Genomic DNA, 24,969 nt, shown 5'->3' on the forward strand with positions numbered 1-24,969 from the left:
GGACATACATCACGAAATAAGGCATATAAGCAGCCAACACTTATGAAAAGGTGCTTAACATTTTTAATCATTAGCAAAATACAAAGTAAAACCACAATGAAATACTATTTCACAATAACTAGAATGCTAGTGTTGGGTCCAGGGGAGGATAATTTCCCCCTCTTTCCCCTCTTAGCTCTTTGGGCTGGCAATTAAAATGACATAAGGCAGATTAACAGGAGAAAATAAAAGTTATTATGTGTGCATGGGGAATCCACATAGGCATGAAGAATTCCAAAGACAGAAAGGCCAGGTAAGATGTATCTATTACTCTGGACTAAGGAGAAGGAGGTAGGGAGGGGTCTGAGACTTTATAGGGGAGGAAGGGAATTCACAGGAAGATAAAGGGTTGACATCTGGTAAACATGTTGCAGGGCCATCCAAAACACAGCCAGGACACAGACAGGACTTTGAGCAGATGGGCCTTGCTAAGTTCCTCCCTTCCACCCCTAACTCATACCTTCCCATGTATGTTGTCTGTGGTGAGAGTGCCTTCCGGGGACACACCTGTCTTAAATTCTTTTAGGCAGTAAGGGGAAAGCTCAAAGGTTCTGAGTCTTTTGATCCTTGCTTGTTTTTAGCTCAAAATTATCCATGTGCCAGAGTGGTATATCTGCTCTGAACCCCATCCGTGGAAATCAAGGACAGGCAACACCAAATGTTGCCAAGGAAATACAACAACTGGAACTCTTACGCATTCCTGGAAGAATATTCAATGATGCAAGCACTTTGGAGAACTCTTTACAAGGTTAAATGTGCACACACCCTGCAACCTAGCAATTTCACTCCTAGATGTTGATATGAGAGAAGTGAAAGCATATGTCCACATAAAGACATACACAAAAATGTGCATAGCAACTTTTTTTAAATAGCCTCATACTGTTCATCAAAATAACCCAAATGTTCATCAAAAGGAGAATGGATAAATAAACCACGGTACATTCACACAATGGATTATCCGTTAGCAATAAAGAAAAATGAACTACTGATACACTCATCAACATAAAAATAAAAAAGTGAAAGAAGGAAAACATAAAAGAGAACCTTCTGTATGACTCCATTTATATGAAATCCAAGGACAGACAGACTGATCTACAGTGATGGAAATCAGGAAGTGGTGGTGACAAGGGATGTTAAGTGGAAGAGGGAAATTACCCTAAAAAACCTTGATTACATACTGCTTATTAGAGAGATTCTAAACATAAAGACACTGAAAAACTGAAATAAAAGATTAGGAAAAGATACACCATGTCAACACTAACCAAAAGAAACTTGGTGTGGTTATTTTGAAAGCCAAGAAGTATTACAAAAAATAAAGAAGGATATTTCATAATGATAAAAGAGTCAACTCAGTAAGAATACAAAACAAGCCTAAACTTGTATGCAACTAACAAATTCAAAATGTGTAAAAAAAAAAAAAAAAGCTGACCATATTAAAAGGAGACAGAGACAAACCAACAATCATAGGCAGAAATGGTAACATAATTCTCTCAACAACTGTTAGAGTAAGCAGACAAAAATAAACCAATACAACTGTAGAAGAGTTGTAAGAACACTATTTTCCAACTTGACCTAACTGACATGTATAGAACACAACACACTAATTTGAAGAATATACATTCTTTTCATGTGCACTGGAAACATTACCAAAATAGCCCGCATCCTGGGCCATAAAGCAAGTCTCAACAAATTTCAAAGTATTAAAATCATACATGTATTTTCTAACCAGAGTAAATTTTTAAAAATTATATACAGTAAAATTGATGTTTCTGGTGTGTATAGGTCTGAGTTTTAACATATGTACAGATTCACATAACCATGAGAATCAAGACAGAACAGTCCTATCTCCACCACTTCCAAACAACTCCCTCCTGCTCTCCTGTTGTAGTCACACCCTTCTAACCCCTGGCAACCACTGATCTATAACCCATTCCTGTGATTTTGTCCTTTTGAGAATGTCATGTAAATGGAATCATACAGTATGTAATTTTAGATGTCTGGCGTATTCCATTTGGCATAAGATTTTTAAGATGCATCCATTTTGCTGCGTGTATCTGTAGTTCGGTTCATTTTTATTGTTGGGTAACATTTCATTGAACGGATGTATCACAGTGTTTTAATATACACTCCTTTTGATGGATATTGAGTTGTTTCCAGTTTATGATGACTTCATTTTTGTTTGTTTGTTTGTTTTTAATGGAGGTACTGGGGGTTGAACCCAGGACTTTGTGCATGCTAAGCACAGCACTCCACTACTGAGCTATACCCACCCCTTATGATGACTTTGAACTGGGGTTTCCATAAACACTCATTACCAATTTTTCTGTGAGCTTAAGATTTCATTTCTCTAGGGTAAATACCTTGGAGTGGGACTGTTGGGTCATATGGTGAATGTATGTTTAATTTCATAAGAAACTGTCAAACTGTTTTTCAAGCGTTGCTGTACCATTTTGTATTTCCACTAGCAATGCATGAGAATTTCAGTTGCTCTGCATCATTGCCAGAAGTTGGTATTGTCAACAATCTTTATTTTAGCCATTTAGATAGATGTATATATCTCATCATGGTTTTAATTTGCATTTCTCTAATGACTAAGAGGTCAAACATTTTTTCACTTACTTATTTGCCATCTGCGTATCTTCTTTGGTGGAGTGACTATTCAAGTCTCTTTCCCACTTTTAAATTATTTGTTTTCTTACTGTTTAGTTTTAAGAGTTCCTTATGTATTTTGGATACAAGATAAAAATCTTGCAAGTCATTTGCAAATATTTTCTTCCAGTCTGTGGCTTACCTTCTTATTTTTTTTAACAGTGTCTTTGGCAGAGCAAAGTTTTAAATTTTGATTTTTATCTTTTTTTTCTTTTTATGGATAATGCTTTTGGTGTCATGTCTAAGAACAGCTTCCCTAACCATAGGTCACAAAGATTTTCCCTTGTTTCTTCTCTTTTAAGAGTTGTATATTTTGCATTTAGATCTACAGTCATTTTGAGGGCTTTTTTTTTCTTTAAAAAAAAAAAACAACAGACTTTAAAAAAAGCAGTTTTAGGGTCACAGCAAAATTAAGCAGAAGATAGAGATTTTTCTACAGACTACCTGCCCCCACACATGCATAGGCGCCAACATTATCAAAATACCCCACCAGAGTGGTACATTTCTTCGAACTGATGAACTTATGACACATCATTATCACTCAAGTTGAGTTAATTTTTTGTATAGGGTGTGAGGCTTAGGGTGAGGTTTTTTTGTTTTGTTTACAAAAACAGACATGAACATACAAATGACCAATTGTGTTAACACCATTTGTTGAAAAATTGGTCCAATACCAATGAATTACCTTTGTACTTTTGCCAAAACTTAATTGGCCATATTTATGTGGGTCTATTTCTGAATTCTCCATTCTATTCCATTGATCTATGTATCTGTCCCCTTGCCAATATCACACCGTCTGGATTACTAGAAAACTGGGGAATGTGACGCCACCAACTTTATTTTTCTTCACAATATTGTTTCTGCCATTTTAGTTCCTTTGCCTTTCTCCATATATATCTTAGAATCAGCTTGTGTCTATTTATTAAAAGTCTTGCTGGGATTCTGATTTGAAATGCAATCATCTATGGATCTGTTTGAAGAAAACTGACACCTTTACTATGTTCAGTCTTGAACACAGTATGTGTCTCCATTTTTAAAAAGATCTTCTTTGATTTATTTCAGCAGTGTTTTGTAGTTTTGGGTGTATAATATTTGTAGAAATATACTGAGGTATTTCACTTGACTTATTTCATTTATAACTGGAAGTCTGTACATTTGAACGACCTTCATTCATTTTACCCTCTCCCCAACCCCTACATCTGGCAATCACCAAAATGCTCTCTGTATCTATGAGTCTTATTTAGTTGTTTGTTTTAAAATTCCACAGGTAAGCAAGGTCATGTGGCATTTGTCTTTCTCTGTTTGACTTAATTCACTTAGCATAATGCCATCAAGTTCCATCCATGGCAATGTTTCATTCTTTTTATGGCCAAATCATATTCCATTGTATATATACACCACATTTTATCAGTTCATCCATCAATGGACATTTAGATTGTTTCCATATCTTGGCTATTGTAAATAAGACTTCAACGAACACAGAGGGAGCTTACATCTTTTCAAGTTAGTATTTTCATTTCCTGTGGATAAGTGGAGTTGCTGTATCGTGTGGTGGTTCTATTTATTTTTTTGAGGAACCTCCATAATGTTTTCCATAGTGGCTGCACCAATTTACATCCCCATCAACAGTGCACAAGGATTCCCTTTGTTCCACATCCTCACCAACACTTGGTATTTCTTGTCTTTTTGATAACAGCTGTGAAGTGACTTCACTGTGGTTTTCATTTGCATTTCCCTGACAGTAAGTGATGCTGAGTATCTTTTCATGTGCCTGTTGGCCAGCTGTATGTTTTATTTGGAAAAATAGATCCTCTCTTTCTCTCTATCTTTTTTTTTTTTTTCACTATTGAGTTGTGTGCATTTTTTATATATTTTGGATATTAACCCCTTATAGATTTATGAATTGCAATTATTTTCTCCCATTTGGTAGGTTGCCTTTTCATTTTGCTCATGTGTCCTTGGCTATGCAGAAGCTTTGTAGTTTGATGTAGCCCTCCTTGTTTATTTTTGCTTTTGTTGCCTTTGCCGTTGGTGTCAATCACAAAAAATCATTGCCAAGATCAATGTCAAGGAGCTTGTTGCCTATGTATTCTTTTAGTGACGTCATCATTCTAACTTGATTACTTCTGTAAAGATCCTATTTCTAAATAAGGTCACATTCTGAGGTATAACCCCACATTATGGGGAGTTAGGACTTCAACATATTTTTTGGCGTGGGGCACAATTCAACCCATAACAGGAGGTGCAGAGAGAAAGATTCTTGCTCACTATAGTCTGTGGGCTGCACCAGCTCCCTGCTTCACCCCCTTTGAAGCGGCCACCTCCTCTTTTATCCCAAGGTAAATGACAGGGATGACATTTAGTTAGGACTTTACTTTCTTCTTTGGGGCACTGAGGGGCAAGCTTCCTCTGTCCTCTAATAGAAATGCTAGTGTTATGGAAACGACAGGCCAGTCAAGAAACAAGCACCACTCGGAGGGTTGGAGTACTCAGATGTATTATGCCGGCGGGCTCAGAGGGGCTTCTGCTCTGAAGCTCTGAGCACCTCCAAGACGTGCGCATGAGGTTTTATAGGGTAAACTACAAGCTTGGGGTATTAGGCCAATAGGCATGGAACAGCTTTAGCAGCATTATCATCACAGAAGTGGAGGTGGGGAGGCAGCAAACCAATATTCCAAAGCCAGATATGTATCTTTGAAAACCCAGCTGGCTAGCAAAAAACATGAACAGCAAACCAACACTAATTAACTTAGATTTACAAGTTAGTCCAGCAGAATTCAGATCAGTATTCCAATACTTAGATTTGTGAGTTATCTTGTTAGCCCAGCCCAGCCTCTCCTTCACATTCCTAGACCTGTGAGTTATCTTGTTAGATCAGCCCAGCTTTTCCTTCACACTAGGAAGAAAGCAATCAAACAAAAATTTTACTAGAAGAGAAAAAGGTAAATTTTGAAGGGTATTTCATGCCTTTATTCTTGCCCCTTGTAACTTATAGAAACGACACGGTGGGAGTGGAATAGCCCAGGCCAGCAACTCTGCTCTACTGCTGACAGCTGGTCTAGTCTGTCGGCTACACGATGAAGGAAGCAAATAGCTGATAAGTCTCCCTCACCTGCCAAGGGTCCCTTGACAACATGATCCCTTGTTACCTGAATCAATCAGGGTCCCAGCAGGAAGTGGATGACACATCAAATTTGGATCCAATGGAGGAAGGCCTAATAAAGGACTAGTTACATAGGTGTGGGCACGGTAGAGCGAACTGGGGAACAAACACCCCAAATGCATTCTCACTCCCTCTGTTCTTCTCTCGGTTCTGCCCATTGGCTGAACCGCTGGAAGGCCTAGGATACAGGAGCCTTTAATGTGGCCCAAGTAGGCAAATCTCTGAGGGTTATGGAGAGCCAGGGAGAAAGGTGGGGAATGGATCTGGAGGGGCAGATAGGAGACATTTAAACCCTCATCTCCTGGAAGCAGACAATCCCCTCTGGCCTTTCTGACTTCATGCCTGACCTCCTATTCCCCAAGGCATGTCCTTTAAAAAGACACAGATCCAATCAAATCGCTTTCTTTTTAAAAACTGTGCTGGATTCCCACTATTTTTGGACTTTGCCTCCCATCAAGGCCCCCATGTAGCCTTTACCTACCTTTCCAGAGGCTCAGTGCTTCAAGGGAGTCACGCCCAGCACCAAAGGAGGATTAAGGCGATTCCAAGCTAGTCGTGGTGGTCCTGTTTTCTCACTGATGGTTCATATGTTCCTGGCCAGTGAAACACAAGAGGAAGCCTGCTGGGGGCCTCTGAGAAGGGTTTTCTTCTTGGTAGAAAGATGCCACTTCTTCTTCATTTGGAAGTTGTCCTCAGATCCTTGAGGGCAGTGAGCCTGAGGGCAATGCTGCCAAAGACATGGAGGAAATCTGAGTCCCTGATGATACTGCAGAGTCTCTGACTTAAAATCCAGGAGCATGTACCTCTCATCATCTTATAAGTGCGATCTAATAAATTGTCTTTAATGTTCAGCTGAAAGTATCCAAATTTAATCAGCGTGTCAAGCACTTAAAATGTTTTTGCTTTTGGATAGACCGTGCCCTCTGTCTAGAATGCCTTTGTGGTTTGCCTAATAAACTCCTGCGCATCCTTTGGAACCCCAATCCACTGCTTTTTTGCCTGTGATAGCCTTTCTTCTTTCATTGATGATTTAGTTATTGCCTCTCCTGGGATCTCCTAACATTTGTCCCCATGACAGGAGAAATTGGCTGCATCTAGTTTTGTTTTCCTCCTTTTTCCTACCCCGAGACAGCAAACAATTTTTGTGTGCCCTGAAGGTTGAAGTTTATCTTGTCCTAAGAACAATTGACAGGCTTTGGGAAAAAATAGTTTTTATTTTATTAAGGAGCTTTTCAAGCATGCAAAAGCAGCGAGAATAGTAAAATGACCCCATTGATCTATCACCCAACCTTACCAATGGTCAATATTTCGCGAATCTTATTTCTTCTCTGATGCTATTTTTTTTTTAACTGGAGTATTTCAAAGGAAATTTTAGGCATCAAATAATTTCACCCATTCATACTTCAGTATACACTTTTAACTAATAATTCAAGGTCAAAAAAAAGTCAGCTAACATGACTCAGTTAAAGCCAGGCCCTGTCTTGACTGTGCTGTTATGGTGGTAAATAAGGAGGAAAAAAACCCCATCTTCATGCCAGGAGACACACAATGAACAAGATATTTTCAGCGAGTGATAAACAAAATAAGGAAATAAGACAGAGATATGTGACAGTGACTGGGGCAGGGAGGGTGCTATCTTAGTCTGGGTGACCAGAACAGTAACATAGCCTAGGATTAAGAATGGGGCTCTAGAGGAAGCCTGGGTTCAAATCCAAGCAACACAACTTCCACAACTCCTCAGCTGTGTGACCTTGAGGAAGTCCCTTGCCCTCTCTGAGCTCCTACAGTACCCACCTCATAGGGTTGGTGGAAGTATTAAATGGTTCACAGATCTAGAGCACGTGGTACCGTGCCAGGCATGTCGTAATTGCTCAGCAGAGGTGGGAAGAGAAAAGCAAAGCTTTTTAAGGGGGTGACTTGTGTGTGAGCTGATATCTAATTAACGAGAAAGAACTAGCGGCATGACTCTGTGTTAAGAGCCTTCCGGAGGAGGAAAGAGCAAGAGAAACGGTCCTGAGGCTGGAGCAAACTGGATGTGTTTGAAGAGCAGATGGCCGCTCACAGTGCTGGAGGGGTGAGACTGGGAGGGGACTCCTGGTGGGAGAGGCAGGCGGGCAAGGGTCAGGGCAAGAAAGGGCTTCCAGTTAGGAATTCAGACTCTATTTTAAGGACAATGGGGAGCTGCTGGTGGAGTGACGTGCTCTAATACAGGTTTGGGAAAACAAAATGACTATCTGGCTTCTATGTGAAGAATGAATTTGGGGTGAGGGCAAAAGCAGGGAGGCCAGCTCGAGGCTGTACCCATAACATTTGCAGAACTGGAGACAAGAGTGCAAACAGAGGCCCGGTACCATGCGTTTAAATATTTAACAGTGTGTCAAGCAAACAAACCGTTAAATAAAACATGTTCTATCCTCTGACCTCGATACTATATAATGTCAAAATTGAAAAACATCAAAATGTCAGAACTGAAAAACGTGTTAAGCCACAGGTTTATATGACTAAGAGTAACACAATACTAAAGATGACTGAATTTAATTATTGTGAATTGTATGAGTGTTTTGTTCACAGACTTGTGATGTTCTGAAGAACAACAGAATGATATATAATTTAGAAATAATTATGAATTTATTCTACTAAGTTTATTTTTCTTGCTGTCCTTTTAGAAATATCACCAGTGATTTTAAGTAGAGCTTTCACATAATCGGTGTCCTATTGACAATAATAATTATAGGGTTAAAAGTTATAGTTAAACTGTAGGAAACTTGAATATATTTTCATCCAAAATGTAATTTGAGCAAACGTAAAATATAAAAATTAAAAATTTTAAAAGGCTCATGTATGTTTTCTCAAAAGTTACTTTTCTCCTAAAATGTGCAAAATCGTTCAAATGAGAAGGCAAAATATAATCATACTAAGTTAATGTTAAATTTTAAAATCAAAATTATTTAGATAATTAAATTATTTAGTTTTTAAAAATTCAATTAAATTTCATTAAATATTTTAACAAAAGTTAAACCACTTGCAACTCCAGTGGCAACACCAGTGTCCATCTCGTCGCCAGTGTGAAGAACTGGTATCACATATTACTCGTGCCACTTCTAGACAAGCATGCATGCAAAGTTAAGAGTGACAAAACCGGCAGTACTGCAAATGTTCCTCAGTCACCATGTGCAAGTCCTGTGAATATAGAACTAATCTGTGAGCACTTCCGGAACCACAGATTGGAACACAGAAAGCCCAAAACACTGCACACTCGGCTCTCCTGGGAAACGATGTTTCGTTGTGCAAGAAATATCTATTGCATCATGTTATCTGAGGGCAAGGACAAATTCACTGAACACAGTTCACTGAAAACCATTTGGATGTAGCTGTCTTTTCCTTAGAGATGTGGGTAAGCATTGCCCTGAGTTGGGGAGAACGCACATGTAGGGTTATGGGTCCAACAGTGCCAGGACTGAGCGCCAGATCCCCAGTGACAGAAGTGCCTGTGTGTTCTTTACCAAAATGTTGTGTGTGTTTGTGATGTATGAAGTCCTCTGAAACATGGGCCAAGAGCAAAGGTCCCTCTTTCCTGGTTGTAAGGAGGTACTACCATCGAAGAGGCTTTTGTGGTCACCCAGGTGAGAGCTGGAGGGAAGGAAGCCAGAAGTCTAGCAGAAAGGAGCAGTGACCAGGCTACAACCTCAGATGTGGGGCACAGGAAGGACACAGGGAGCTGCAGTGACTGCCCCTGGAAACCCTCAACGACCAGCAGGCACCATGGAGGCAGGTTCCCTCGCTGGTTTTAACCTGACCATTGGGAGTTTTGCAAACCCTGGCATAAATAGTCCAACTTAATTCCGGGGCAACTGAATGCTAGTACCTTCAATGGTTTGTTAATCAATCAACTAATTTAAAAAGTTTGTTTGGAGCGCAACTACGTGCCAGGCACCAGGCAGGGCCTGGGAGTGGTGGTGAGCAAGGTGGGGGAGATCCTTGAACTCTGCTGCTCAAGATCTTATAGGGAAGGCAGAGGGTAAGAGGCAATCCAGTGAGCAGAGTGCTGAGTAAGAGCAGTTCAGATGCTGTAGGAAGGTGTGCGCTCCTGGAATCTCATCTGCAGAATATCTGAACCAGGAGACTGGGTTCCCAGTGGACATCTCCCTCAGGACAGCTGCCTGAATCAAAGAGAGAATTAACTCTTCAGCCAGACTAATTTACGCCCTCAATTTAATAATGCTAAATGGCATCCCCAGAGAGATTCTCGGTAGAATTTCACTATGTTGCTAATCAAGGGCCTGTCTGGTGGATTATTTAATAACAAGCTCCACTCTGATGACTTCTGACTTCAGGATGGATGTTTATGGCCCAGTGGAAGTACAAGAAATTACATTTCTGATCCTTAAGTCTATCCTTCAAATAACTGGGATGGTGAAACAGGAGGAAGAATGGCCCAAAGAAAAGTGTGTGGACTTTGGAGCCAGGCAGACCTGGCTGTGCTGGGTTTCCAGGCTGTGTAATCTTGAGCGAGGCACTTCCATTCTCTAAGCCTCAGTTTCCTCATCTGTAAAATGGGGACACCAACATCTACCTCATTCAGTCATCAAAAAGGATTAAAGGCAATACATATAGTAAAGACCCAACACGCGGCAGTCAAGAACAAATGCTGTTTTCTATGTTTTTCCCTTGTTGCACAAAATGACATTCAAATCAGTTGGGCTTTCTAAATAGGCTGGGTTTCTTGCTAGAGGGGATGGATGGGAGGTTAATTAAAATGGCTGAAAAATGGCTGGGATTCCTTTATTTAAAAAAATATATATATATATATTACACATATTCTTTTTTCCTTTTTTAAAAAAATACAACTGATACTATTTTAAACATTTTTCTAATTTAATTTTAAGTTTTGGGAGGAGCGGTAATTAGGTTTATTTATTTATTTATTTTTCAGAGGCGGTACTGGGGATTGAACCCAGGACCTCATGCATGCTAAGCATGCGCTCTGCCACTTGAGCTATACCTTCCTCACTCTTTTTTTTTTTTTAAATTAGTAAACCAGTTTTTATTTTGGGGATTCTTTTTAGTTAGAGCTCTTTGATCTTTTTTCAAACCAGGACGATATTTGACATTTCAGAAACAAAACAACGTTGGCTGTTTATACGGGTAAGAATTATTCTTCATAGGAATATAGAAAAAACACTCAGAGAGAAACAGTGTGAAGTCACCAAGCCCCAGGAACCCATCATAACACATTTACTGGAAATGTCCATCTTATCCATAATTAAACTATAGCTGTGGAGCTTATACTGCAGATGAGAAAAATAACTATTTTGACTCCTTAATCTTTCCTTAAGATAAATTATCACTTTTTTTCCATAAGATATCAGCCCTAAGGAAGCTTACAGAAACTTAAATTTTTTTTTTTTTTTTTTTTGAAAAAAAGTTAACGATCTGGAAGTTTCAACTCACTGAAGTCTGACTTAAGACTGACTCCACTCACAGGTAAAGGTGGGTACCATGGTCTGCAGCGGTGGCAGTCTGCAGGGGCCCACCTGTGTAAAATGGCTGGGATTCTTGGAACAGAGTTTTAAAAAGTAAATTAGTCCTAGTTTATCCTAATTGTAAAAATAAGACTGAATTTCAGCCAATATGGTAGACTGAGTTGGTGACAAAGTGTCTTTTTTTCTGGTCCACACTGCTAGATATGTTTGGAAATGTTGCCTACTAAAAAGCCATTTCCAACTCCAGCTTGTCCCTTCTTGGCCATTGTAAGAGCCCACTTCCCAATATAGAGCCTGGAGAGTGCCCAGACTCACTTTTCCAACCTCTCTCACGGATATAGGCCGGGTACCAAGTCCTGGCCAGTGGGATCTGAGGGAAAGTCTGCAAAGACACTCTGGGGAAGGTTCTCCTCTCTAATAGAAAGAGATGCATGGGAGGAAGTGTCCCCTTACGCTACTCTGGTCATGCCCATGTCTGCTGCAGCCCCCTTGTGGCCATAATGAAGAATATTTCAGATGGACTGCAGAGAGGAAAGATGGAAAGTTCTTGGGTCTTCGCTGACACTACTGAGTCACAAAGTTAACCCGAGAACCCTTAATCTTTGCTATACCTGCAAAGATGCAAAGAGGGTCAGTATCCATTCCACTCCCTTAGTATGAGCATCCCAAGCAAAGTAATGATTTTAAAATTGGTCTAGAATTGATGATACCCATAGGCCCTGCTGGAGAAAACATAACATATCTCTGTAGGATATTTCTATAATCCACTGTCTCCATAGTTTTGCCTTTTCCAAATGTCATGTAGTTGGAATCATACAGTATGTAGCTTTTTCAGATTGGCTTCTTTCGCTGTTAGTAATATGTATTTAAGGTTCCTCCATGTTTCTTCATGGCTTAATAGCTCATTTCTCTTTTTGGTGCTGAATACTATTCAATTGTCTGGATGTAGAAGTTTATTTATCCAATAGCCCACTGAAGAACATCTTGGTTGCTTCCAAGTTTGGTGATTACGAATAAATCTGCTCAGACATCCGTGTGCAGGTTTTTGTGTGGACATATGTTTTCAACTCCTTTGGGTGAATATCAAAGAATATGATTGCTGTATTATATGGTAAGAATATGTTTATTTTTGTGCAAAACTGCCAAACTGTCTTTTGAAGTAGCTGTACCATTTTGAATTCCCACCAGCAATGAATGAACACTCCTGTTTCTCCACATCCTCACCAGAATTTTAGTAGGGTTTGCACTGAATCTTCAGATGGCTTTGGGCAGTATGGGCATTTTAACAATATTCTTCTGATCCATGAACATAGCGTATCTTTCCATATATTTCTGTTTTCTTCAATTTTTTTTTTTATTAATTAATTAATTAATTAATTAATTTAGGTGATAGGGCAAATCCAATTTGCTTCTGTAACTGTTTTTGTTTTTTTTTAACATTTTTTATTGATTTCTAATCACTTTACAATGTTGTGTCTGTTTTCTTCAATTCTTTCATCAGCATCTTATAGTTTTTTGGTGTATAGATCGTTCATTTTCTTGGTTAAATTTATTCCTAAATATTTTATTGTTTTTGATATTAAATGGGATTTTTTTTTCAGGTAGTTTACTGACAATGTATAAAAATGCAACTGATTTTCATATGTTGATTTTGTATCCTGAAAGTTTACTGAATTCATTTATTAGTTTGAACAGGTTTTTGGTGGTCTTTAGGATTTTTCTGTATACGAGATCTGCAAACAGACAATTTTACTTCTTCCTTTATAATTTGGATGCCTTTCACTTTTCCTTTTTCTTTTCTTTTTCTTTTTTTTTTTTTCCTAACTGCTCTTGCTAGGACTTCCAGTACAATGCTGAATAGGTGTGGCGAGAATGGACATATTTGTCTTGTTCGTGATTTTAGAGGCAGGATTTCAGCCTTTTACCATTGACTATTAGGCTAGCTATAAATTTGTCACATATGGCCTTTATTATGTTGAAGTTTGTTTCTTCTATACCAAATGTGTTGAATGATTTTATCATGAAAGGATGCTGAATTTTGTCAAGTGCTTTTCCTGAATCTATTGAGATGATCGTGTGGTTTTTATCTTTCATTCCATTAATATGGTGTCTTAGGGGGAGGGTATAGCTCAGTGGTGGAGCACATGCATAGCATGCACAAGGTCCTGGGCTCAATCCCCACTACCTCCACCAAAATAAATAAATGAACCTAATTACCTCCCCCCAAAACAAAACAACAAAAAATATGGTGTCTTATACTTACTGATTTGCATGTATTGAGCCATCTCTGCATCCCAGAGATAAATAACACTTGATCATGATGTGTGATCCTTTTAATGTGCTGTTGAATTCAGTTTGCTAGTATTTTGATGAGAACTTTTGCATCTATATTCATCAGGGATACTGACCTGTAATTTTCTTTTCTTACAGTATCCTTATCTGGCTTTGGTATTAGAGTAATGCTGTCCTCATAAAGTGAGTTTGGGAGTGTTCCCACCCCTCCAATTCTTGGGAAGAGTTTGAGAAGGATGGGCATTAATTCCCCCTTAAATATTTGGTAGAGTTTACCCATAAAGCCATCTCATGCTGGGCTTTTCTGTGTTGGAACATTTTTTATTACTTATTCAATCTCCTTACTCACTATTGGTCTGTTCAGATTTTCTGTTTCTTCATTATTCAGTCTTAGCAGGTTGCATGTTTCTAGGAATTTATCTGATTATTTCTAAATTGTCTGATTTGTTGACATATAATATTCATAGTAGTCTCTTATGATCCTTTAGATTTCTGTAGTATTAGTTGTAATACCTCCACTTTCATTTCTAAGTTTATTTTAGTTCTCCCTTTTTCTCTTGGTGAGTCTAGCTAAGGTTTGTCAATTTTGTTTACCTTTTCAAAAAATCAACCCTTAGTTTCATTGATTTTTTTTGTACTGTTTTTCTGTTCTCTATTTTGTTTACTTTGACTGTGATCTTTGTCATCTCCTTCCTTCTGCTAACTTTGGGTTAGTTCTTGTACTTCTAGTTCCTTGAAGTGTAAAGTTAGGTTGTTTAGAGATCTTTTGTTTACTTCTGATGTAGGCTGTTGTGCCCAAAATATGAATACCACTGCTATAAACATTCATGGACATGTTTTTGTGTGTACATATGTTTTCATTTCCTTTGGTAAGACCTTGAGCTTGGAACATATGAAGAGCACTCATTTACCCCTGAATTAGTTGAACTATGTGTGTGTAGGGCATGCAAAGCTCCGGATGGCCAGGTTTCTATGTGGGAATCTGTTTCTATGGCATCTGCTAGTCTTTGAGAGTTTCCCAGGAGCAATCACCTCGGCTTCTTATAGGCATCCTGTGTCCCAGATCTGAGGTTGTAACCTGGTCACTGTTCTCCTGTGTGAGGAGTGGAATTGCTAGGTCATATGGTATTACTCCATTTAACATTTTGAGAAACTTCCAATTTGCTTTCCATTTTATATTCCCACCGTCCATGTATGAGGGTTCTGATTTCTCCGTCCTCATCAACACTTATTGTTATCTGTCTTTTAAATTTTAGCCACTCTGTGGTTGTGAAGAGATATCTCAATGTGGTTGAGGTGATTTTTGACAAAGGTGCAAAGGTTAGACAAAGGAGAAAAGATAGCACCCGGCCAACTGCATATTCACGTACAAAAAGTGAACCTCAAGCCTAACCTCTCATCATAAACAAAAATTAACTCAAAATGGATTACAGACTAATATATAAAGATTAAAACTATAAAACTTCTGAAAGAAAACACAGGGGAAATTTTTTATTACCTAGATCAAGCAAACTTTTCTTAGATATTATATTCAAAAATATAACCCATAAAATACAAAATGAGAAATTGGCCTTTATCAAAATAGGAACTTTTGCTCTTCAAAAGATACTGTTAAGAGAATTAAAAGATGAATCACAAATTAGGAGGAAAGAGCCACATAGCACATATCTAATAAAGGACATACATCCGTAGTATATCAAAAACTCTCAAAACTTTATAATGAGATGACTAACAGCCCAATAGAAAACGGGCAACAATTTGAACACACACTTGCCAGTGAGGTAAGTAAGCACGTGAAAGATACACAGTATCATCAGGCACTAGAGAAATGTACATTAAAAGCACTGTAAGATACTCAAATGCCTCAAATTAAAAAAAAAAAAAAAAGAAGTACCAAGTTCTAGCAAACATGTGGCGCCACTAGAACACTCGGTGGGAGTGCAATGTGGTGCAGCTACTCGGAAAAACTGGTTGGCAATTTCTTATTAAGTTAAATATATACTTAACACACGACTCAGCAGTCTCACTCCTAGGTATCTACCTTAGGGAAATGACAGCTTATATTCATACAAAAACCTTTACATGAATGTGTACAGTAGCCTTATTTATAATTGCCAAAATGTGGAAACAACCCAAACGGCCCTCAGTTGGCGAACAGATAAACTATGGCTCATCTGCACAAGGGGTCCCTATTCAGCAATGCAAAGAAACCACCAATATATACCAAACAATACGGTTGAATTGCAAATGCGTTATGCCAAGTTAAAGAAGACTGAAAAGGCTACATGTTATATGATTCCATTTATGTGACATTGTTAAAAAGGCAAAACCCCAAGGGACAGAAAACAAACAAGCCATTGCCCACGGTTCCGGGTGTGGTGAGACGTCAACACCAGAGGGAAAGTGGGGAATTTCTGGGGGTTGATGGGACTGTTCTGTGTTTCAACTGTAGCAGTGGTTACACAACTGTATGTGTTTGTCAGTACTGAAAAGAGTGAATTTTATTGTATCTAAATTATACCTCAATACATCTGACTTTTAAAAATTACACCCTGAGGAGTATTAACTAGAAGAAGGAACTAAAAATACATGGGCAAACAACAACAACGAAGGTGGAGGAACGTGGTCCTAAGTTAAAATAGTCTAAGGTCCATTTCTACATAAGAGGAGTACAGGGATCTTAATTTACTTTAGAAATTATGTTAAGTTTATCTATTTAAAAATGTAGGGGTAACCTATGAAGGGTAGAAATAAAATACAGGAATCTCTTACTTAATATCAGTAATCTGTGTTGGTTAGAAATTAGATGTTTTGTGTGAAAATACAGATCGGAAGGAAGTCTGGTTCCCATTATTTTAAAGGGGAAACATGATCAGGTATGATGTGTCAACACGAAACCCCAAACAATTTCCTAAAACATAAATAAAATACAGTGAAACACCTGAACACAAGCAACAGTCTATCATGTTAAGATTTAATACGATGAAAACCACTGCTTCCCTGAAATAGTGTGGTACTGGCGTAAGGATAGACATATAGACCAATGGAATAGAAGAGAGAGCCCAGAAAGAAACCCTCACGTATGTGATCAACTGATACTCAACAAGGATGCCAATACCAATTAATGGGGAAAGGACAATTTTTTCAATAAATGGTGCTGAGACAACTGGTAAGCCACAAGCAAAAACAATGAGGTTGGAATCTTACCTTACAACATAAACCAAAATTAGCTCAAATAGATCAGATTCCTAAACATAACGCCATTTGCAGCAACATGGATGCTCCTGGAGAATGTCATTCTAAGTGAAGTAAGCCAGAAGGAGAAAGAAAAATACCATATGAGATCGCTCATATATGGAATCTAAAAAACAAAAACAAACAAACAAACAACAACAAAAAAGCGTAAATACAGGACAGAAATAAATAGACTCATAGACATAGAATACAGACTTGTGGTTGCCAGGGGGGCGGAGGGTGGGAAGGGATAGACTGGGATTTCAAAATTGTAGAATAGATAAACAAGATTATACTGTATAGCACAGGGAATCACAGAGGAAAAAATGTGATAATGAGTGTGTAGATGTCCAGGTATGACTGAAAAATTGTGCTGAACACTAGAATTTGACACAACATTGTAAAATGATTATAAATCAATAAAAAAGGTTTAAAAAAAAACATAAGAGCTAAAACTATAAAACTCTTAGAAAAAAAGGGGGAAGAACTTTATGACATTGGATTTGGCAATGATTTCTTGGATATGATACAAAAGCACAGACAACAGAAGAAAAACTAAGTTTAAGTTCACTTCATCAAAATTTAAAACACTTATGCATCAAAGGACACTCAGTGTCAAGAGAGTGAAAAGACAACCCACAGAATGGGAGGAAACATTTGCGAATCATATATCTGATAAGACAGTAATATTCTGAGAATACAAAGAACTCCTACAATTTAACAATAAAAAAACCTAATCCAAAAATGAGGAAAGGGGGTGGGAAGGTTCAGACTGGGATTTCAAAATGTAGAATAGATAAACAAGATTATACTGTATAGCACAGGGAAATAATATACAAGATCTTGTGGTAGCTCACAGCAAAAAAAAATGTGACAATGAATATATGTACGTTCAGGTATAACTGAAAAATTGTGCTCTACACTGGAATTTGACACAATATTGTAAAATGACTATAACTCAATAAAAAAAATATAAAAAAAAAATGAGGAAAGGATGTGAACGGACATTTCTCCAAAGAAGGTATGTGTATACACACACAGTCAATAAGCACATGAAAAAAATGTTTAACATCCCTAGCCATTAGGGAATTGCAAATTAAAACGATAATGCGATACCACTTCAAACCAAGTAGGATGACAATTATTTAAAAAATACAAAACCAAAACAAAACAGAAAATAAGTGTTGGCAAGGATGTGGAGAAATTGGAACCTTTGGCATTGTTGGTGGGAATGCAACATGGTGCGGCAGCTGTGGAAAACAGTTCGGTAGTTCCTCAAGAAGTTAAACACAGAATTAGCATACGATCCAGCATTCCACTTCTAAGTATATACCCCAAAGAATTGAAAGCAGAAACTCAGATTGACATTTGTACACCAATGATCACAGCAGCATTCTCCCCAATAGTCAAAAGGTGGAAACAACACAAATGTTCATTAACAGATAAAATGGATAAACAAAATATAATATATACACACAGTGAAATAGTAACCTTAAAAATGAATAAAATTTTGATACATGCTACAACATGGATGAACCTTGGAAACATTATTGTAAGTAAAGTAAGTCAGAGACAAAAGAACAAATATTGTGCGAACCTGCTTAGATAAGGTACATAGAAGAGACCAATTCATAGGTTCAGAGGGTAGATTAAAAGTTACCAGGGGCTGGGGGCCATAGGACAAATAGGGAGTTATTGTTTAACGGGTATAGAGTTTCTGTTTGGGAATGATGAAAAAGTTCTGGAAACGGACGAGGTAATGGTTGCACAACACTGTGATTATACTTGATGCCACTGAGTGTACACTTAAAAATGGTTAAAAGGGTAAGTTTTGCTATGTATATTTTAACACACAGAAAAACCAAAACCAAAAACCATGCTTCCTAACCACCAAGCAAATGATACTGCTTTGGCAAACAATAGCTTTGTACACATTAGCATGAACGGTGATCCCTCTCTTAGCACCAGTAGCATCTGAGGTACACACCCCTTCTGTTGACACGGAGGCACAATTTACAACGAAGATTTGATTCTGACATCCTACCTATAGCAGTTGGTATCTTAATCTTAAGATATTTCCTGCACTGAGTTTTGTTTAGAACATTGTACTGAGTTTTAGGAATATAAATATACATTTTTCATATATAAATATTGGCCAGAAAATGTTGCAGTGAGAGATAGGTAATTTGTGTGAAGTTCTGGTATTGAAATCCAAGAGAATTCTCCTGGGAAATGTTAAGTGGGAAATGCCTCATGAGGTATGAACTACAGGCCTCCAAAACCAGCAGAAGCAAAACCAAGAATAAAGAAAACCAAATCATTAAAATAGAAGGCTGGAAAGGGGGGAAAAGATGCATAAGAAAGAGCAGAATAAAAGGGAAACACAAATTAGATGATATAAATAAGTCCAAATTGATCAATAATCACAATAAATGTAAACAGATTAATGTTTACCTGTTATAAGACAGAGACTTTCATATTGGGTTTCTTTTATGAGGCTTTTTGATTTTTACAAAAGATATTCCAAAAACACAATGACACAGAAAGACTAAAGGTGAAAAGAGTATACACCAGGGAAATACTAGTCAAAAGAATGCTCGTACGCATCTGGTATTAGTCTCAATATATGTAGCAAAAAAATCAACAAACTGACAAGGAGAAACTGGCAAATCAGCAATCATAATGGGAGAGTCCACCTCCTCCAACAATATTTAATGAAAAACTTCAAATGTACCACAAACTGAAAGAACTTTACAGTGTACACCCAAATACTTACTGCCTAACCCTACCAATAACACTTTTACCCTGTATTTACTTTTTCATGTATCTATCAATCTCTCCATCTTTCTATCCACTTACTAAGCCATCTTATTTTGTATGCATTTCAAAGTAAATTGCAGAATCAATTCCATTTCCCTTAAAGACTTCATTAAAGTTGAAAATCTGATTGCATTTATTCTTTGAAATGAATTTTACATATAATGAAATGCGCAAATCTTAAGTGCATATTTGCTGAGTTTTGACAAATGCATACACCTGTGTAACCTAAACTCCTGGCAAGATGTAGGATGTTAGCATCATTCCATAAAGTTCTCTCATGTCCCTTCACAGTCAATCGTAGTGGGAGATTTTAACACACTTTTCTCAGAAATGGAAGGGTCAAGCAGGGGGAACAAAGAAGAGCAATGATCTACAAAATGTGAACAACGCAATGAACAGGCTTGAGCTAAAAAACATAGAAAGAATATCCTTCCATTAACAAGGTAAGCACATTCTTTGAAAGCACATAGGGAACATTTATGAGAATGAATCACGTGCTAGGCCTCAAAGGAATACTCCATAAATCCCAAAATATGAGTATCACACAGACTACACTCTCTGACCACAAAGCTAGCAAACCTATCTTGCCATGGCTTGGGAAGATCCTGCCTGGGCATGGAGCCAACCATGGAGGGAAAAGCAGGGTCCGTGGGGAGCTACCGACTCCCAAACCTATCACACGAGTGGCTGGATCCTGCTGGAACCTATTTCTGCTTAAGGTCAGTTTTTATTGAGTCTCTGTCATTTGCAACTCAAGGGTCTCAAATAAAAGAGATACCAGGAGAGGTACAGTGCAGCTAAACGAGCATCTTGTTATTGTATGAACAATTCTTCACATTTTTAGTTTGCTTCAAGTATAAAGCACGTTACTTAATCATCCATAAAGGAAGTTTTTTTTTATGATGGCCTCTTTACAGATGAGACAACTGAGATTCCAAAAGTTCAGGTAACTCATTCAATATCACAGCCCCAATGAAACCCTTCACATGCTTCTGAAAATCTCTGGGTGAACCTCTGTCACTCTAATTCTACTCCATCTGTTTCCTTGTTCCTCTACTAGACAGTGAGTTCCTCCAGGGTAGGAACTGGGTCTTCCTCATCTTTGTGTCCCCTATGTCTAGCACAGGGCCTGTCAAATAGAAGAGCCACTGATATGTATTAGCTGAATGGTTGAAGGAATGAATGACTTGATTCTCAAGTCAAGGAGCAAGATTTAACGGGTGAGTTTGAGAGAACAAAGAGAAACATACGGCCTTTGTTAGGGCTCTTTCAAGGACATGAGACAGAAAACTAATTCAAACCATCGTGAACAAAAGACAGGGATTAAAAAAAAAAAGGGATTTAAGAAAACCACGGAAAGACATGTAGGTGTAACTTTTGCCTTAGGCTCTCAAAAGCATTAAGAACCTCTCCATCTCTCTGAGGACCTGTTGGTCTTATTCTCTTGGGCTTGCCACGGAGTGGTGAGCATGACCATCTACAACCTAAAGCTAGCACCCTTACAGTTTATGATCCAAGGAATGAAGAACTGAGCCTTGAACCCAGATGGTCTGATGCCAGTGCGTGTGCTCATAATCAAACGCTTTGGAAACAAAAAAGAAACCAGGGCAACCAGAAGAATTGAAAACACTCTATATAATGATTCACAGGGTATCGTAATTAAGAATGTGGGCTCTGAAGCAGGCTACCTGGGGATAAATTCCAGCTTTTCCACTTGCTAGATGTGAGACTTTGGGGAAGTCATTTAACATCTGTGTCCTCATCTGTAAAATGGGCACATGTCATTGTCCTCATCTGGACAATAGCACCCATCTGTACTAGTTTGCTAGGGCTGCTGTTATAAAATACCACAATCTGGGTGCCTTAAGCAACAGAAATTTATTTTCTCACAATTCTAGGGGCTGGAAGTCCAAGATCAACGTGTTAGCAAGTTTGGTTTCTTGCGAGGTGCCTGTTCCTTGGCTTGTAGGTGGCTGCTTTCTTGCTATGTCCCCCATGGTCATTATCTTGTCTCTGCTCTCATCTCCTTTTATAAGGACAGCAGTGATCCTGGATTACAGCCCACTCATCTGATCTCATTTTACCTTAAATACCTCTTTAAAGGCCCTCTCTCCAAATAGTCACATTCCGAGGTACTGGAAGTTAGAACCTGAACATATGAATTTGGGGGCAAGGGGATGGATACAGTTCAGCCCAAAACACTACCTCGCAGGGTTATCATGAAGATTAAATGAGACAATACTTGTAAAGCAAAGATCAGGGGACCTAGAATCTGGTAAGAACTTAATACCTATTCAATGTAACTGGACACATACTTTAGACATAAGGGTATCTGGCAAGTCACAAATCTTTCTTTGCCAGGATATTGGCTGGAAGTGCCCTGGGGGCTTCTCTCATCCAGGTGCTCAGTGCAACACCATCCTTGCCTTACAGTCTACGGTCCCATCTTGAGCCCACGGCTGTTCTGTTCTGTCCTTCCCACAGAGAGTTCTCAAACTTCCTTTCTGTAACTGCTCCGAGGTTAGTTTTAAAAGTGAGGGGACGTTCTGTCTCAGCTACTCAGAGCTCACAAGAGCCTTTCCAGTATCACTGCTATTTCTACTACTTAGGCGAGCCACTTATTAAAATTTAATGACAATCACTTACAGTAATAAAGGCATTTTCAGTTTACAAAGCGATTTTCTATGCATCCTCTCTCTTAATCCTCATAACATGTCGGAAGGAAGTATGTTTTTCTCTATTTTATAAATGAAGAAAACATGGCTGTGAGGAACAGTCCCATCATTGTGGCTCACACAGTTGATCAGTGGCAGAGATGTACCTTAAATTCTGGTCCTTTGGTTCCAATATGTCAGGAGAAGCTCATCTTTTCAGGCATTTTTCTACAATATAAACAATCCAGTACACCAGCCCTGCTCTCTTTGTGGGGAGAGGTAGGTAAATGATTTGGGACTACTTTGATTGGAAATGACAAAAACCCAATTCAAACTGGCTTAAGCAAAAACTGAATTCATTAGCTCACCTAACAGAACGCTCCAGAATCAGTCTTCAGGCATGGATGGATCCAGGTGCTCAAACCATGTCATCAGAACTGTCTCTCTCCATTTCTTAGCTTCTCTCTGTGGTCCTCTTATTCTTAGACAGTCTTTCTGCTTGGGCCCCCTGAGGTTGAAGCTGAAGCCCCAGCTCGACAAACTCAGTAGAAAGAGAACAACCTCTTTCTGGTAAACGGCAACAAATGCCCTAGATGTCATTCTCAACTATTCAGGTGGGCTTCTGGGCCCACTCCTGAGCCAGTCATTGTGTCTAGAGCAATGGCGCATTCTCATTACCCAGAGACTGACCATTTGCCCTTCTCTGGAGAGAAATATGGTGGTGGCGGAGGGTGTCTCACCAAACTCAGGGACTGAGTGAGGGGGAAAGGATTATCTTGAAAGAAAAAATACTGATGTCAGAAGTGGTGTGGGTGGCAGGCAGCTCTCTATGCTGCAGAGCTAGAATTGAGCAACCAGTAAGGAATTGGGGTCCCATCTTAACTCTCAGTTCTTGCTTTGAGAGGGAGGAGAAAGTGGACTTTTGTGATTTTTTTTTCCTGGATGGTATAGCTTGGCTCAGCAGGGTAGAAAAATAGGTAATAATTCATGGCAGAGTAAGGAGAAAAGATGGACTTTCTGGCTCCAGTAACTTATGTTCAGAACAGTACCTAAATCAGGCCCACCGACAGAAAGAGACTTTAAGGTCCTCTTTGAGGATGACCACACCGCTCCCTCCTCCCAGCACTTTCTAGCTCCCCAGGAAGCTGTGAGCTCCAGGAGGACAGGGACCACGTCTGTTTCACCCACCATCTTCTCCCAGGGCCTGGCACAGTGTGGTGCTGGCGCAGTGCAGGAGTCTATCACATATTTGTTGCATAGTTGAAAAAATGAATGGATCATGTTGATCAGTCGAATTGGCAGGATGGACTCACCTCTTTGTACAAGTCATTCCCCTTCTTTGGCCTCTGTTCTCCATCTGTCAAGTGGGAAAATGTGTAGAATGAGACTCTCCCCACAGCCCCTTTCAGTTCCTGGTTCCAGGATCTTAAAGTTCTCAGGAGACAGCCTAGATGCCTTTAAAGGAGCCAACGGAAGGGGAAACCAAATTTATTGAGCATACTGTCTCAGGTGAGATGACTTCACATGGATCTGTAGTCCCCAAACTGTGGGGGACTTCACATAATTCTTTTTAATTTGGGAAGGAAATAACATTCTCTTTCTTGTCAAGTAAGGACATTGGGGAAAAAAACCTTCCACTAACCATCATCATCATTTCTTTAAAAAAAGGAATTTTTAACACTAAGAAAGCAGGATGTACCTCACCTCAGAGGAAAAGAACAGCCCTTCTCACCCTGGAAAAAAAGACAGCTCGCAACCTGGCATGATTATTTTTTTTCCAGATTTAAATTTCATCAGTCTCACCCCTACGTAGGGTCCAGTATCTGGTACTCACTAACAGAGATTATTGTAACTTTTTCCCAACACCTGTGAAGTGGGGCCTCATCTCCTTACTTTACAGATAGGGAAACAGAGGTTCAGAGAGCAAGTGCAAGGTCAGGGAGATAGTAAGTAGTAGTCAAAGTTTTCCGGACGTCAGAGCAGATCATTTGGCAGACTCTAAGCCAAAAGCTATCTCCCTGCAGGGAAAGAAATGACCTGCACTGGCTTCTGTGGAGTGCCCCGGCGCGTGAGCCTGGACTGGGATGCTATTCTTTAACACATCTTAATGATGTGCCCACTTCATGCCAACACGCTCCCAGCCTCCTTCTCTGCTGTTCCCCATACTCACTCTGGGTCTTGTGCTCCAGGCCCAGCTCCACGCACGGGCGGCCAATGTATCCCCAGGGTGGGCGTGTGCTTCTAACAGTTTAGGGGGGTTCCCTCTCCAGGGGTGTCGGCAGCTTCCTAGGAGACTCTGGGAACCTTCAACGCCTCTAAGACCCAAAGGACTGGAAGCGTTAAGGTGCAACTGTGATAGGCTGTACGGAGATAATTTGGGAGCAAGATAGCAGTTCAAACCCTATCAAATAATGCCCTGTGCGGACCCTCCCCCATTCCCACGGGCTTCGCGGGGACCCACAACCCACAGCTCAGGCTGGAAGAAGGGGGTCCCCCAACTCAGAAGGCCTGACCGTGGAGGGGGCTTGTTGCTCCGGCTCGGGGGTCCCTGGGACCGTGCCTACCCCTCTCTCTGCCACAACCTGGAGCGCCTCTTCCCTGTTCCGCTCCGCCCCTCACGCCGGCGGCAGGAGCG

The 24,969-nt window shown here is 39.4% G+C and overlaps 1 long non-coding RNA gene across 1 annotated transcript; it reads right to left on the reverse strand.

Annotated features, from left to right (window-relative positions):
• Positions 1-1,885: 1,885 nt before the first annotated feature.
• On the reverse strand, positions 1,886-24,871 carry LOC116158291 (uncharacterized). The gene is made up of 4 exons (XR_004142582.2): positions 24,505-24,871; positions 23,648-23,691; positions 6,333-6,578; positions 1,886-5,584 (listed from the first exon to the last, which is right to left on the reverse strand). It is a non-coding gene; the product is annotated as an uncharacterized LOC116158291 (long non-coding RNA).
• Between the last annotated feature and the right edge of the window lie 98 nt (positions 24,872-24,969).

Source organism: Camelus dromedarius, chromosome 17 (genome assembly GCF_036321535.1).
Source record: "Camelus dromedarius isolate mCamDro1 chromosome 17, mCamDro1.pat, whole genome shotgun sequence".
In the NCBI taxonomy this organism is placed as follows: domain Eukaryota; kingdom Metazoa; phylum Chordata; class Mammalia; order Artiodactyla; family Camelidae; genus Camelus; species Camelus dromedarius.